The sequence below is a fragment of the Staurois parvus genome, unplaced genomic scaffold (assembly GCF_062004578.1).
Source record: "Staurois parvus isolate SC_StPar_1 unplaced genomic scaffold, SC_StPar_1.0 ptg002412l, whole genome shotgun sequence".
NCBI classification, from domain to species: domain Eukaryota; kingdom Metazoa; phylum Chordata; class Amphibia; order Anura; family Ranidae; genus Staurois; species Staurois parvus.
In genome coordinates this window covers 1,743-17,194 of record NW_028320208.1, presented here as the reverse complement: position 1 = coordinate 17,194, position 15,452 = coordinate 1,743, and positions in this window count along the sequence as shown.

Here is a 15,452-nt window from a genome sequence, read left to right as displayed (position 1 = left end):
AGAATTAGGCTGCCTATTTACATGAATGGGCTGCCTCAACATGATGCACTTCATGGCACAACTATAACTGGTGGTAAAACACTACAACTGTGTGAATCCAGCCTTGAGTTATCACGCCTCCCTTCTATACAGGATCCCTATCTATTATATGGGTATGAATAAAAACATTTGTGAATCTGATCACTTACTTTTCCAAACGCTCCCTCTCCAATAAGTTTATGATATTTGAAGCTTTCTACTGTCAAAGGGACATCAGGCAGGATCTGGCTGACTTCTAAAGAGGAAAAAAAAGGGGGTTAGTTTATCTCCACCTACGTTTTTTTCAATGATATTTCTTGAGTTTTTCCAAGTATACAATATAAAGTTAACTGAACAAGTGTCTGTTGTGAAGTGACTACATACTACCCAATTATTCCTATGGGTGAGACGTATCCGGCAGAACAGTATTCAGTACAAGAGCTGCACTCAAGGGGCCGGGTGATTTATTAGTGGACAAGTTCTTTAAAAGTTAGCTTATCCTTCAAAGGAATTTTTTTCTGATACCAAAGTAACTTTATTGCAATAGAAAAGAGTCACCTTAGTTAGAAGGGACTTATATTAGGGGATACCAGACACCCATCAGCAGTGCTGGGTTATAGTAGATACTATATATGGTGACCATTAAGACAGTATATTATAAGTCCCCACTGCCAATAAAGGCTATAATTAGGGATATGCTATATTAACTGCTTTTCAGCCCCTAGTGGGGGGCTGGGGGGAGGAGCCTCCATCAAAAATTTCCTTTGGGGTCCTGTGTCATCTATTTAGATGTGTAATAAGTTCCCGCCAATATGAAACATCTCTAAATAATGGATCTTGTTCAGCTAACTTACATTGTTCATATTATTTACAATCCTTACGTTTTGAAGTAGTTTCTTCTTTCTCTCTGTCTTGCTCTTCATTTTCTTCCTCTCTCTCTTCGGCCTCTTTGGTATCTTTTAGCTCAACCACAGTCTCTACAGCTGTGCTAAACTGTTGATCTGCAGAACCATAGGTACTGTCTGAGCTTTGATCCCTCTCTGTAGTGGTTGTGGATTCAGTCCCATCTGGGGGGATGGGCACAGTCTCCACAACATCTTTGGCATTGGTGGATTGGATCTCACTTCTTTGGTCCAACTCATGGTCCATAGTAGCACTGATCTCAATCCTGCTTTCTGGGATAGATTCAGTCTCTGTAGGGATGCTGATCTCTATCCTATTTTTTAGCTCAGTCTCCACAATGTGTGCAGGTTCGGTGTATTGGGTTGTGTCTTCTGAGTCAGTTTCCTTGCTTGTAGAAGAAGGGATCTCAATCACCGTATCTGGTACATAGGTACCATTTGAGCAGGATTCCCTCGTTGTTGTGGTTGTGGATTCAGTCCCATCTGTCGGGATGGGCACAGTCTCCACAATGTCTTTTGCGTCGGTGGATTGGATCTCGCTTCTTCGGTCTGACTCATTGTCCGTAGTAGTGGTGATGTCAATCCCACTTCCTGGGATGATCACAGCCCCTGTATGGACACCCATATATATCGTATATATTAGCTTAGCCACAATCTGTGCAGCCCTGGGGAAGACCCGTTCACCTGCTGGTACATAGGTAGTGTCTGAGCTGGGATCCCTCTCTGTAGTGGTTGTGGATTCAGTCTCATGTGCCGGGATGGACACAGTCTCTGTAGGGATGCTGATTTCTAGCCCATCCATTGGTGCAGCCACAGTCTCTGCAGATGGGTTGAACACCAGCTCCTCTGAGGTCTGTTGGTGGGCACTGTTTGTGCCTCTGGTAGTCTCCATCTCCATTTCTGAGACGGTCACATTGTCATCAGTGATAGCAGAAGGGATCACATTTATTTCTGTAGAAAAAAAAAATAGATTAGCTTCTATTCATGGATTTGTTTTCCTAGACTATCAACTAGTACAGAACTAACCAAATATATCACAAGACTGGCTGAGCAGAATTAAAGCACAAATGTCCAGTTGCCGTTTTAAAAATCAATTTCTATTATTTTTTTTTTTTTTTGCAAGGTGTATGTATAGTCCAAAAGTAGAGTAGGGAAAAGTTAAAACCAATATCAGGCTATCTTTTGCCATCTGTGTCCCGCTGAGGAAATTCCCCTTCTCTTCCTGTCCTGGCCATGCAACAGGAAGTGAAAGGAAATCCCTCCAAAGTGAGAAGAAATTCCCATCTTGTGCAGTTATAACATTGTTCTACTCTGGGGAAATGATCAGGTTTTTTTTTTTTTTTTCTTGCACATTATGATTGCTTATGCCAGTGAATTGCATAGGTAAAAGAAACCTTAATTATTGAATGAAATTGATTCATTCAGTGTCTACTATTATGGTTATCTGTGATTGGCCACAGCTAATCACATGGTACAGATGGGCCATGATTGACCCTGTATGTACCATGACCAATCACAATAGTATACAATGGTTGGCATGAATGAACGCCATCCATTGTATACAATTGTAATGTGATCTGATGTGATTGGTCACAGCAATCATATGAAACTGGCAGTGGCTGGTACATTGATGGGCCAGATACAGAGGGCAACAAATCTCACTGCAGTGTGGACTGTGGCGGCACGCACAGATCGCGTTCCAGAAGGACATCATATGAATTTAATACCGAATGGTGAAAGTCCCACCTGGCCGATTGTCAGGTGACAGCCAGGCGAGACTTTCACCATTCCGGGTGGATGTCATAGGATGTCCTCCCAGAACGCTCCTCTGGGTTGGTGAGATCTTTTACCCACTGTGTCCGACCAATCAGTATACCGGATGTTAAAGACCTACCCTGATCCCTAGTTCTGGTAACAAATACAAAAAAAATATATATGGATGAAATCCCCAGAAATAATATTTTGACGGCTTCTAACCCATAACTGCTCTTTTGTAATGAAAACAAATACATTTTTGCTCCAAATACGACTAAATCTGCCCAATCTAACAATGCTACATGTAATATGACACTGTCAGAGCTTCAACTAGGAAAGGCAGAAGATGGGATGCTGCCAATAAACCCTTCTGTGCCACCTTTCCCTCGTTCTAACAGTCAGTGCGGGCATCCTCTCCAAGAGCCTGATTTGGAATTTCAGCCGGTGTGCAGAGGATGCTGTGAATTTAATGAAAAGAAGTGCTACAGCAGCTTACAGTATACAGATTGTGGATTTTTTTTCTTCTTATAATGTGAATGCAAAACAAGCTATTTGAAAGGTAAATGTACTTCCAACTGTCACTTCCCCTGTGCAGGTTTTAAATGTATAGGAAGGCTGTGATTGGTTGCTGCTGGAAGGTGTGGTCTCAGCTCTGGCACCTGCACCCCTCTCATAAGCCCTCATGCACACTTAGCGTTTTTACAGCGGCTGTTTTGGAATTTGACGTTTTTTTTCTACAGCCAATAAACATCCCATCATGTTATCCTATGTGTCCATACACACATAGACTGCAATCAACGTTTTTTTTTAGCAGGGGTGATTTTTGGCTGGAAAAAAAACCTCAAAACTAGCGGGTTTCTAGAAGAGTTTTTCAGCTGTAAAAACACTCTAACAGTGAAAAACGTGGTAAAATGCCGCAAAACGGCATTTTTTGACCTTCTTTTCCAAAAAAAAAAATTTTTTTTGCTAAACAAAGCTAAATAAACCTAACACGGGAAAACGCCACTAATGCAAAAACGCTTAAAAAAGCTGAAAAACTCATGTTTGTAACGTGACTTTACACAGCTAGATTTTGGATTTTTCTTCTATAATGTGAATGCAAAACAAGCTATTTGAAAGGCAGATGTACTTCCAACTGTCACTTCCCCTGTGCAGGTTTTAAATGTATAGGAAGGCTGTGATTGGTTGCTGTTGGAAGGTGTGGTCTCAGCTCTGGCACCTGCACCCCTCCCCCCCCCTCCCTATAAAACAGAGTAATTCTAACACTTCTGCTAGTTTGGATGACACCTCACTTTCTATATCTGGGGTAATGGCCTCCAGGACACATACAGGGTCGGGCAATAAAGATACGACAGGGCTTCTAACCCCTCAACATGCTTTCTTAACCTACAAATACATTTGAGCTTTAGATGCACTTTAACCGCTTGAGTATGAGCCGGAAAATCTCCAGTTTGACTGACAATCACTCCGCCATGCAGCACTGAGCACAAATTAATGTTATATATTTTTTAGACAGATATGCCTCATTTACACAGGTGGCATGGGGGTTGGTAAAAATCGGCAATTGAGCCACGATCCCCCCCCCCCAACTACCAAGCTGCAAATTAACATGGCTAACTGGCAGGAAAAAATTATAGTTGCATTTAGCAGATGGTGCCATTGCCAAGCACAACCCATTAAATGGCACCAGGTGGGGGAGGTCAGATAGAAGAGATCACCAGCCCTGGACTGATGGGTTATAGGGTGTCTGATACTTGTGGTGCCCTGGAGAAGATGGGAGCGCTGGGGAGTTGGGTACAATGCCTCGGACCCTAAACTCCTGCCTTTGTCTCTGATAAAGAGAATAACTTGCAGAGTATAGTCAGTGATTGGATGTAATATAAGCCACTGGCCACCAATAGGAATAGGGGGCTATAATTAGGGGTGTGGTCTGTAATCTGCTTTTCATTAATAGGAAGATACAATGTAACAAAAATAAAATGGATCAGCCAGCTTGTATGTTGTAGCGATCATAAATCTTACCTTCTGGATCCCTATCTGCTCTCTTCTTCTTCGTATGATGGAACAGACGACGGAAAAAAGCCCCAACCCGGCCAATAAATGGCCAACGCTTGCCCTCAGGGGTGGGATTCTGATGGGCAGGCTGGGCAGAATCTCTGCTGGGGTCGGGCCTAATTTCCATATCCTGTCTGTTCTCTGTAGGTTCGTCTCTGTTCTCTGTAGGTTCGTCTCTGGTCTCTGTAGGTTCCTCTCTGATGATAAATGGAGAAACAAACGTATTCCTGGTAACCATGCGGTTTATCATGCGGTTCATCATGGGATTCATTTTCAAAAATAAAAATGTTCTCTCTGGACACACAAGACGCACAACCTCCTCCTTCCTCCGTAGTCTATAGACTGACTGACCAGTTCAATCACTTTTTTTACTCCCCTGTGCACTGTGATGTCATCACCTTTCTGGGCATGCTCAGTAGATTTGCACTGTGATGTCATCACCTGGCCAGGCTGGCTAGCCGTACACTTTTCCGCAGCAAGGATTTGAACTGTCTAGGAGAGTGCTGATTGGCTGATCGGTTGCTCTGGCTCGATTGCTCAGGTCTGCCAACTGCCTGTGATCCCTGATGGACAGGAGAAAGCCTCACACTGAACTGACATCAGCCTATTGATTTGGTCATCATTTCGGTATTATATAAGATAACAAAACGATTTCTTGTGGTGATATTGTCATAGGATTTTTTCTAAATGATTTTTATGCAATTTACAGACAAAAATAAAACAAAATCCTATAATGATTGATAATTCTGTATTTATTTATTTTTATAAACATCACATTCCCCACAAAGAAGGGGATTTCGATGTCATTCTGTCTATGGATGTCTCTGTGGGGGATATGATTCTCCTATATATGTATTGTACATTCAGTCTGCTGTGTACTATGGGAATGACTTGTGTTGTTGCTAGGAGCTGGGAGCGGTTGCTATGGGCTCTCCATGGTGGGTTTCTAGTATTGGGTCGGTGTCTCTGTAACTTCATATATATTCAGCACCGGGCCAATGTTCTCCATATGTGTGTGTATACTTCTGTATGATACAGGATTGGATTCACACTGGATCTAAGGACTGTCAATGGTTGCTATGGGGTGTGCATTGTTATTATGGGATGTGTAGAGGTGGCTTTCTAGTAATGGGTTGATGTCTATGTAACTGTATATATTGTACAATAACAACTCAGCACTGTTACTATGGAGATATATATATATTATTATTATTTTATTTTTATTATTATCTTTATTATTAGTATTTTTTTTTTTCAACACCAGGGCAATGTTGTTCTTATATGTGTGTATATATAGGCTGTGTATTGTATTATTTATATATATATATATATATATATATTACGCTGTGGACTTATATACAGTATATTCATCACTGGGGCAATGTTGTTTTTATGTGTGTATATATATATATATATATATATATATATATATATATATAGTGGTGGCAAGGTGTTTTTTCTGTACCATGACATGTGAGTGGGCATTTTAATTGATTTTATATTTAATAATAAACATGTTACACTATGGAGAATGCTCTGTTTTATCTCTTTGACCGTGTGGCTCTGTGGGGAGTGTGAACCAGCATCCTGTGCAACATCTTGATCTGGACGTGTCCTCGTGGGGGGAGTTTTAAGGCTAGCTGGCCCTTGTGGTCACTTCTTGAAGGTGAGGGGGCATTACAGCCATTAAGGATTCCTATCACCCAGCTTGGAGATCACCTATCACGAGCACCTACGTGTTTGTTTGGAGTTTTTTTCTGCAGTTTGGGACTTTAATATATATATATGTGCAGCTGTATGTCGACCTATGGTGCTGTCTGGACATTTAGTGTTTGTGCATATGTTTACACCTGTAGAAGGGAGAGTCTTTCACGGTTTTATTGCACAGTTGTTGTGTTTTTTCCTTTGAGGGGTCACCTATATATATACATTTATTATTAGTCCTCTATGTGGACAGGGGGAGGTTGGCTTGCTCATCGGTTTTCCATGTGGAAAACGGGTCCATGTTTTTTTTCCACAGGATTCACCTGTTGCACGTTTTGTCACTTTTTGATTGATCTGATTTCAGCAGCACTTATATGTTCACCTCACCTTTTTATATATATATTGTTTGCTTATTAATATGATTGTTAGCGCTTCACCATGTTTTATTTATTTATATATATATTACGCTGTGGACTTATATATACAGTATATTCATCACTGGGGCAATGTAGTTGTTTGTATTTGTGTATATATATATATTACACTGTGGACTGCACCCTGTTGCTATGGACAATGAGTGGTTGCTATGGGCTCTCCATGGAAGTGTAAAGGTAGGTTTCCTAGTAATGGGTTGGGATCTCTGTGACTATATATGATGTACATTGGGGTTATGTGGTATATACTGTATGTTGTACACCAGGGGCCAGGCGGGCGCCATGTTTATGGGGGGCTCTGCTGATGTAGAGGTTGGGGCCTCCTCACTGACAGGACTGATTACAGCTGAACAGAAGATTTGGCGTTGTCATCCCTCCAGCCAGCAGGGGGAGATAGAGAGCCTGTGCTGTGGAGTGAGGGCAGACGCCCTTCTTCCTGTATCTTTTTCCCATTGTCAACTGTCAGATGACAGAGGAGAAACTGAAGCTGCCTGCACAGGACAGGGGTGTTATCTGTGAGTACATGGGGGAAGGTGGGGACAACTCAGCCCCCCAGAGTTCTGCTGACCCCCCCCCCCCCCTCTCCTCCACAGACCACCATCTCTATTCTTCAGCCCCCAGATCTCCCCTATTTTCCTCTGCCCCCCCATATCCTGTTCAGCCCCACCAGATCTCGCCTCCTTAGACCCACCCCCCCCCAGACCTCCTCTCCCCTCCTCAGATCCCCCTCTTCCCTCTGTCAAACATGATGGGTGATCATTTTTGCTGCACATGTGTATACCCCATACGGCTTCTTTTGCATCTCAGGAAGTGAGTTGGGGGCAATTTTGAGCCAGTAAAAGCATGGCTCAGCCTCTAGTTTTTACCACCCCAAACCGCATTTGTAAACAAGGCCTTAGTGTTCGTTCTCATAGGCGGATGGAGGGCGGTAAAACCATTTTCCGCCCCGTGACCACCCACGTGTACAAAGAGATGCAGCTGCCCATTGCTTTACATCCGCCATGGCCTGATACTTTGCTTTACAGCCACAGCAATAATGAATTGATATGGAGCCACCCTGTCACTGTGCAACACAGTGTGCCATTGGGTTAGTAGTATCTCCTCCCCACTGCCTACCAAACACCCTCTGAAAAGTGATCTGCACTATATACACACAGCGGGTAAAGTAGATGTGAACCCAAAATCTCATGTAGTATGTTTGTCATGGGGCCGTACTGTGTACAGGTTTCTCCAGGATTTTGTTTGATTTTGTGAATCTGGAGATCCTGCCAATAACAGCACTTCCTGCTTCAGGCTGACAACACCAAGCCAAGGGTTTTGTTGTGTTGTCAGTCCAATAAATGAATGAACCTCCTTAATACAACACATGTCCATGACGGATCAGTGTCCTGTATGCCGGGTGTAATTCTCAGTGTATGTTCTTATTCGGCATGTATGGTCTCTGCACAGTCCCACTTCTCCTGTGACCTCCACATTCCCCGTATCTGTTCTTATTTGCTCGGAGCTCTGCACTCCTTCCTGTATCTCAATACTTCCTTTTCTGATGTCCACTTTACACGTCTGCATGGAGTTGGCCAGGGATCTGTAGTGCTCTGTTGGCTACATGGAGGAGGTCTGTGGCGGTATTGGAATGTTACACTTCCTCCTCCCACATGCAGCCGCTATAGTGCTACAGTCTCTCATCCCCATCTATGTAGTCTGTCTGGGAAGGGAGAGGCGCTGCCATCTTGGATATGGGAAACAAGAAGCCTGCTCCCTGCTGCGCATGCATGAGCTTGTGTGGTGCTTTGCCAATGGCCTCCTGGCTATCATGTGGTATGTCACATGGTGTGATGATTGGAGAGGAGAGCAGAGATGGACCTTGGCTGTTCTTCCCTGTTTATTTGTGGGGGGGGGGGGGGTGAAGAGAGGACTCCACTGTATTCCTTAAAGCTGAAGTTTAATCTGCTATATTTTGCTTTACCTGGTTCCTCATTTCCCTGCTCATCAACATGCTATTGGAACTAAAAGAAACTTACATGTCTTCTTATTATGTCATCACTGGGTCTATGTGCTTCTTTATGCAATGCAAGCAGATCATGGCTGGTGAGAGCCATAGAACGAAAAAAAAAAAAAGTAACATAACACATTTCCGCTTGCTGATGGGGGGGGAGGGGAGTGTTAAAGCTGAACAAACCTTTGTAAGTTTATTTCCACTTTAAAGGCTCCACCTTACACATGACTTCTAATATTTCTCCATTCATTCGTTTTAGGCCTTATACAGGTGCAACGTGTAAAGTCGTACAAAGTGCGGGAACATGACGAACTGTCACCGGAGAAGGCCGACACCCTGATAGTGACATAGAACAGCGATGACGGTAAGTGACGCCGACTTCACAGCACCGTGGTAGTTCATTGAGGACTACAAGCTGACAGTCGTGTGAGCCCCACACGGCCACATTGTTTTTAAATTTGACAGCTAACGAGGGGAGAGAAGATCCCCCACTAGCTGTCAGTGGGGATCGGGGGGCCGGTCTGAACACAACATGTTACACCCCGAATATGGGTGTAATATGTTACGAAAGGTGAACTTAGCCTTCATCCGCTTCCGACCGCCCCATAGGATACTGCTACAGGGCGGCACGGGGGCGCAAAATCACTAACAATTCTCCTCCCTGTCAGCTCGGGCACACTGCTGTGGGCGCCGCCCCCTAGTAAAACACTCCCTGCACACAGTAAACCCTTTGATCGCCTCTCATGTTAACCCCTTCCTGCCCAGTGCCATTAGTACAGTGTCAGTGCTGTTTTTTAGCACTGATCACTGTATTGTTGTCACTGGGGATATCAGTGACAGTTAGTCAGTACCTTCCCCCCAGTGTCAGAATGCCTGCCGCTGTCCCGCTATAAGTTGCTGATTGCTGCCATTATTAGTAAAAAAAAAAAAAATCCCAGTGTATATATACTGCTATTTGTAATCGGAATCCATTCCATTATGCTCCTCAATCTGCTGATAACTTTCAAGTAAACCAATTAATTTACACATATTGGGATGTTTTTTTTAGCAAAGACATGGAGCCGAATACATTTTGGCGTAAATTGATGAGGAAATTTGATCTTTTAAATTTTTTTACTGGACATGTTTAATAGCAAAAAGTCAAAAATATTGTTTTTTTTTCTCAAAATTGTCAGTGTAAGAAAAAACGCACAGGTGATCAACTACCACCGAAAGAAAGCTTTGTGGGTAAAAAAGGACGTAAATTTCATTTGGACGCAGTGTTGCATGACTGCGCAATTGTCAGTTAAAGTAACGCAGCGCTGTAATGCCAAAAATGGTCTGGTCAGGAAGGGGGGTAAATCCTCTGGAGGGCGAGTGGTTAATAAGGACACAGGCACAGTTTAAAAAAAAAAAAATATGTTGCCCTTTAAGCCGGGTTCATGGACATGATGGATGAGAGGTAGCCTGATGTATACAGACACAAGTCTGCCAACCATAGATCCAATATGGGTCCACAAAAAGTGACCTCAGTCCTGTTCTGCTCCAGTTCAGCGGGGGATGGGTTCATGGATTCCCTGTGTATCGGATCAGATGACGCCGCTAGAAAGAGCCTTTACAACTTTTATTTGTTTCTCTAATTGGACTTTGTATAAGCGAGACATGATTTTGCTGGGAAAAAAAAGTGTGTATATATATATATATATATATATATATATGTGTGTATTATTTTTTATAAATAATCTCCACCCATCAAGGCATTTTGATATTTGCATAAATCCTCCCAAGATCCAGCTCAGGGATGTCCATTTCCTATCGCCCAACACCCGGGTCATGTAGTTCCAGGCACCGGGCAGGTAGTTTTTTTTTTTTTTTTTTCTCCCTTAGCCCTGCTGTGGGCAAGCAGCAGGGCTCACCTGTCAGGTGGAAGTAATCGGACAGCAGCGCTGGTGCCGATAGCTTCCATACAGATTACAGTGCCAGCCTCTCCCCCGCCCCCGCTATATGTCCTGGGCTCCGCTTGCCCATCTGCAGGCCCGAGACTGGTTCAGTGGGTGCCACGGGATGTGGTATAGGGGAGGTAGGAGGAGTACGGACACATCTGCTCCCCTCCCCTTCTTCTACTGATTCGGAAGTGATGTGACATCACTTCCAGGTCCCGGTGCGATGTGCACTGCATTACATTCAGTGTAGTACAAGGGAGACATGCAGGGTCTTTTAGACCTGGTTTGCCCTTATATATTATAAAGTTTTGAAAGACAATTGTACAATGTATGGCCAGCGTTAGACTCAATATCAAAAATTTGAACACCTGAGACAGTAAATCCAGCTGTTACAGTTAGTGTTCCGGGGCAGGTTAAGATGAGCAATTAAAGTGTTAGCTTACAGCCCCACTCTGGTCTCTGCCCCCGTCCCCGGCAGTGTTTTAGGCATTTTATTATTATTCTAAGCATTTTATTGCTTATTCTTTTTAGATGTTTTTAGGCCGGTCACATGATGTGCGGGGTCTTCTATGCCTTGTCTCTGGGTCGGGTGGTCCTCAGCAGTCCAGTTAGCACTGATCTGCATTATAAGGGCACCATGGTTTTGCACCAAAGCCGTTTTGTAGATAGAGGAGGGCATGACAAATTTGCTTTGCATCTAGGAGCCAGCTAAAAAGTTAGGAGTAATTTTTTTTTAACCCCTTGCCTACTGGTTACTTTCACCCCCTTCCTGTCCAGGCCAATTTTCAGCTTTCAGCGTTGTCACACTGTAAGCCCTGGTTCACATCTGTGCGGTCATGCAGGCTGCGATTTGCGCGGGCAGGAGAGCCTATGCATTTGTATGGACTCCTGTACTCCACACAGGAACTGTGGTTCCCAGTACGGTTGCCATTTCCAGTATGGCCGGTGTGCCATTAGAAATAATGGCACCTGCTTGCGGGTCCCGCATTCCTCTGTGTGGGTGGTGCGGCTGTAGGTATTCGTGTGGGTCCCGCAACGGCACCACACACACAGATGTGAAGCGAGGGTAAAGGACAGTTTCACAGTCATGCAACACCACACCCAAATTATATTTTTATCTTTTTTTTTTTTAGATAGAGCTTTCTTTTAGTCGATTTTAATCACCAATTGATTTTTTATTTGTTACTAGATACACAAAGAAAAGACTGAAAATAACCCCCAACCCCTTTTTCTTCAAATAAGTAATTTTTCTTCACTGATGTGCGGTGATGAGGCTGCACCGCTGGGGCACTGATGAGGCAGCACTAATGGGGCAATGATGGGGCTGCACTGATGGGGAACTGATGAGGCAGCACTAATGGGGCAATGATGGGGCTGCACTGATGGGGAACTGATGAGGCAGCACTAATGGGGCAATGATGGGGCTGCACTAATGGGGCACTGATGAGGAACTGGTGAGGCTGCACTGATGAGGCACTGGTGAAGCTAAAGATGATCATATCAACCTCTCCAAAACCGAGCTTCTCATCTTCCCCCCAGCCCGCGCCCCCCCCCATCCTCTCCATCACTACCAACAACACCACCATCAATCCCGCCCAGCAAGCCAAGGTCCTTGGCATCATTCTGGACTCAAACCTTTCCTTTCAACCTCATATCAAATCTCTCACAAACACATGCAGGCTCCACCTCCGGAACATCTCCAAGATACGCTCCTTCCTTACCCCAGACACCACTAAACTACTAGTACACTCCCTGATTATCTCACGCCCTGGACTACTGCAACTCCCTCCTCACCGGCCTACCCCAGTGCAGGCTCTCCCCGCTTCAGACCATCCTGAACTCAGCGGCCAGACTCATCCACCTCACCAGCCGCTCCACCTCTGCCACCCCACTCTGCCTCTCCCTCCACTGGCTCCCCATTGCCCAACGCATTAAATTCAAATTGCTCACCCTGACCTATAAGGCCATTCACAACACTGCCCCTAACTACCTCACCGACCTGATTCCCAGGTACCACCCCTACCCGTACCCTTCGCTCTTCACAGGACCTCCTTCTATCTTGCTCCCTGGTCTCCTCCTCCCACGCACGACTGCAAGACTTCTCCAGGTCCTCCCCCATCCTCTGGAACTCACTACCCCAATCCATCAGACTGTCACCTTCCCTCCTCACCTTCAGGCGCTCCCTGAAAACCCACCTCTTCAGGGAAGCCTACCCCACCCTCACCTAACAGCCGCTGCCCTTCCCTCCTCCTACCACTCCATCCCCCACAGCCGTTTCCTCCTGTGCCTCTACCCCCTCCCTCCTAGATTGTAAGCTCGAAAGAGTAGGGCCCTCTTACCCCTTGTGTACTGTTTGATGTTACTGTTCTGTTTCATGTATTGTCCCCCCTTTATTGTACAGCGCTGAGCAAACCCTTTGGCGCTATATAAACTCGATAAATAAATAAATAAATCATATACTGGGGGATTGTGATGTGTTATATCACTAAGGAGATTCGGATCTCTGCTGTATACTGTCACTGTACTAATGACACTGGCTGGGAAGGGGTTATCATCTTGAGTAATCAAGGGGTTAAATGTGTGCCTAACAAGTGTTAATGTGTGTAATATGTGCTGCTTTGTACTAAAAATCTCTTTGTTTCTTATCCCTGAAACAGAGAGATTGTTCCCTCTGTACAGAGGCCAGTGTTGACTGCCAACACAGGGCTCTGGGCTGTGATTGGACACAGCCGATCAACAGGTCCTGGCTATGAATCATTGGCCGGGACCTGTTGAGAAACTCCCACGGAGTCAGCAGGCAGGTGTGCGTACCTGGAAGAGGCCAGCGATGCACAGGTATATCACTGAGCCTGTACGGGCCACCCGTCTGCAGTACACTTGTGGGCACGTGGTCCTGAAATGGTTCTAAAAATGAAAGCCAGTCGAGGTAACTAGAATTGTCACCAATAACACTGAATGTTGTGCTTTTCCCATAGTTCACATTGTCCTCCATCTGAGCTATAGCGACATCTGCTGGCTGAGAGCAAGTGTTACACATTACCAACACAACCCAACAGGTTTGCAGTTGCATTCACCGGTCATTTTAACCACTTGCCCTCCTGAGGATTTACCCCCCTTCCTGACCAGGTCATTTTTTGCGATACGGTGCTGCGTTACTTTATCTGACAATTGCACGGTCATGCAACGCTGCACTTTTCCCACAAATAGAGCTTTCTTTCGGTGGTATTTGATCACCTGTGCAGTTTTTTTATTTTTTGCGCTATAAACAAAAAAAGACTGACAAAAAAAAAGCAATGTCTTTGCTGAAAAAAAAATCCCAATACGTGTAAATTAATTGGTTTACATGAAAGTTATAGCGTCTACTAATGGCGGTATATATACTGGAATTTTTTTTTTTTTTTAATATATATTAGTAATGGCACCCATCAGCGACTTATAGTGGTATTCAAAACTACTGGGTCTCCGATTTGTAAAAGGAAAAAAAAAAAAAGCCCCGGTGACCATGTTATGCTGCTGCTGGCTGCATGTCAGAGGCCCCTGATCACCTGCTAATTTTACACATCAGTCTTGCTGGGCATCATTCAACCAGGAAGATTGAGGACACCTTGTGGGGGAGAAGTGGTACTGCAGGGGATGGAGGTGTGTATTGCAGCCAGAGATTCATTTTTGGTTTTGCAATCTACTGGGCCTCCGATTTGTAAAAAAAATAGAAAAATTGGCAGAAGAAATGGTTGGGCTTTGAACATAACTGCTTTAACCATTTGTCTACTGAGGAAATTTTTACATTTTTTGTATACAGGCTTGTAGGTAGGTGTGGTTTGTTTTCTCCATTGCAGGTGGCGCTCAAATTGAGTGCCACCTCAGCTTGGAAAGGAAGTCCATGAGAAATGATGTTCTATGGTTTCCTGAGTCAATGGATCTGCTTTCTGGTTGCCTACGCTGTGTCCATGTGACCCTCGGCGGCCATCTTGGGTCAGTAGGGTCTTTTTAAGTCTCTGCCCCTGGGTTTTGGAGTGCTTCTGGCGTGTGGCTAGTACAGGGAGAGAAACCCCCGCTTGTTAGGGAAAGTAACTACTGGTAGGGAGAGGTTCCTGATTAGAAGGGAAAGGAGCTTCCCTTTTGGGACTGGACCGCCAGGCCATGCTTCATCTTCTGAGACAGACGCTGTCAGCACCTCTCTACCGCCACATCTGACTACAATGAACTGTAATTTCCCAGCGGTAAATTCTTCCAACTGGGTGTTTGTAACGTTGGCATTCTGTTTAATACAAGTACCAAGTTTTACTGGAACTCTGTGTATTTACTAGCTGCACTATGCTGCACCTCCTCACATGCTAAAATCTTTTTTTTTTTTTTGCCCTAGGCAATACAAAAGTTTTGTGCGCCCCCCCCCCCCCCCCAATTAGAGAGCAAGAGAGTCAATAAGTGTGCAGATGTATATATGATTCTCTCTCTCCCTTACTTTCTCTTCCCTCTCTCTCTCTCTGCCCCCTCTCTCTCTTTCCCGCTCTCTCTCTTTCCCGCTCTCTCTCTCTTTCCCACCCTCTCTCTTTCCCACCCTCTCTCTTTCCCACCCTCTCTTTTTCCCACCCTCTCTCTTTCCCACCCTCTCTCTTTCCCACCCTCTCTCACCCCCCCTCTCTCTTTCCCTCTCTCTCTTCCCTCTCGC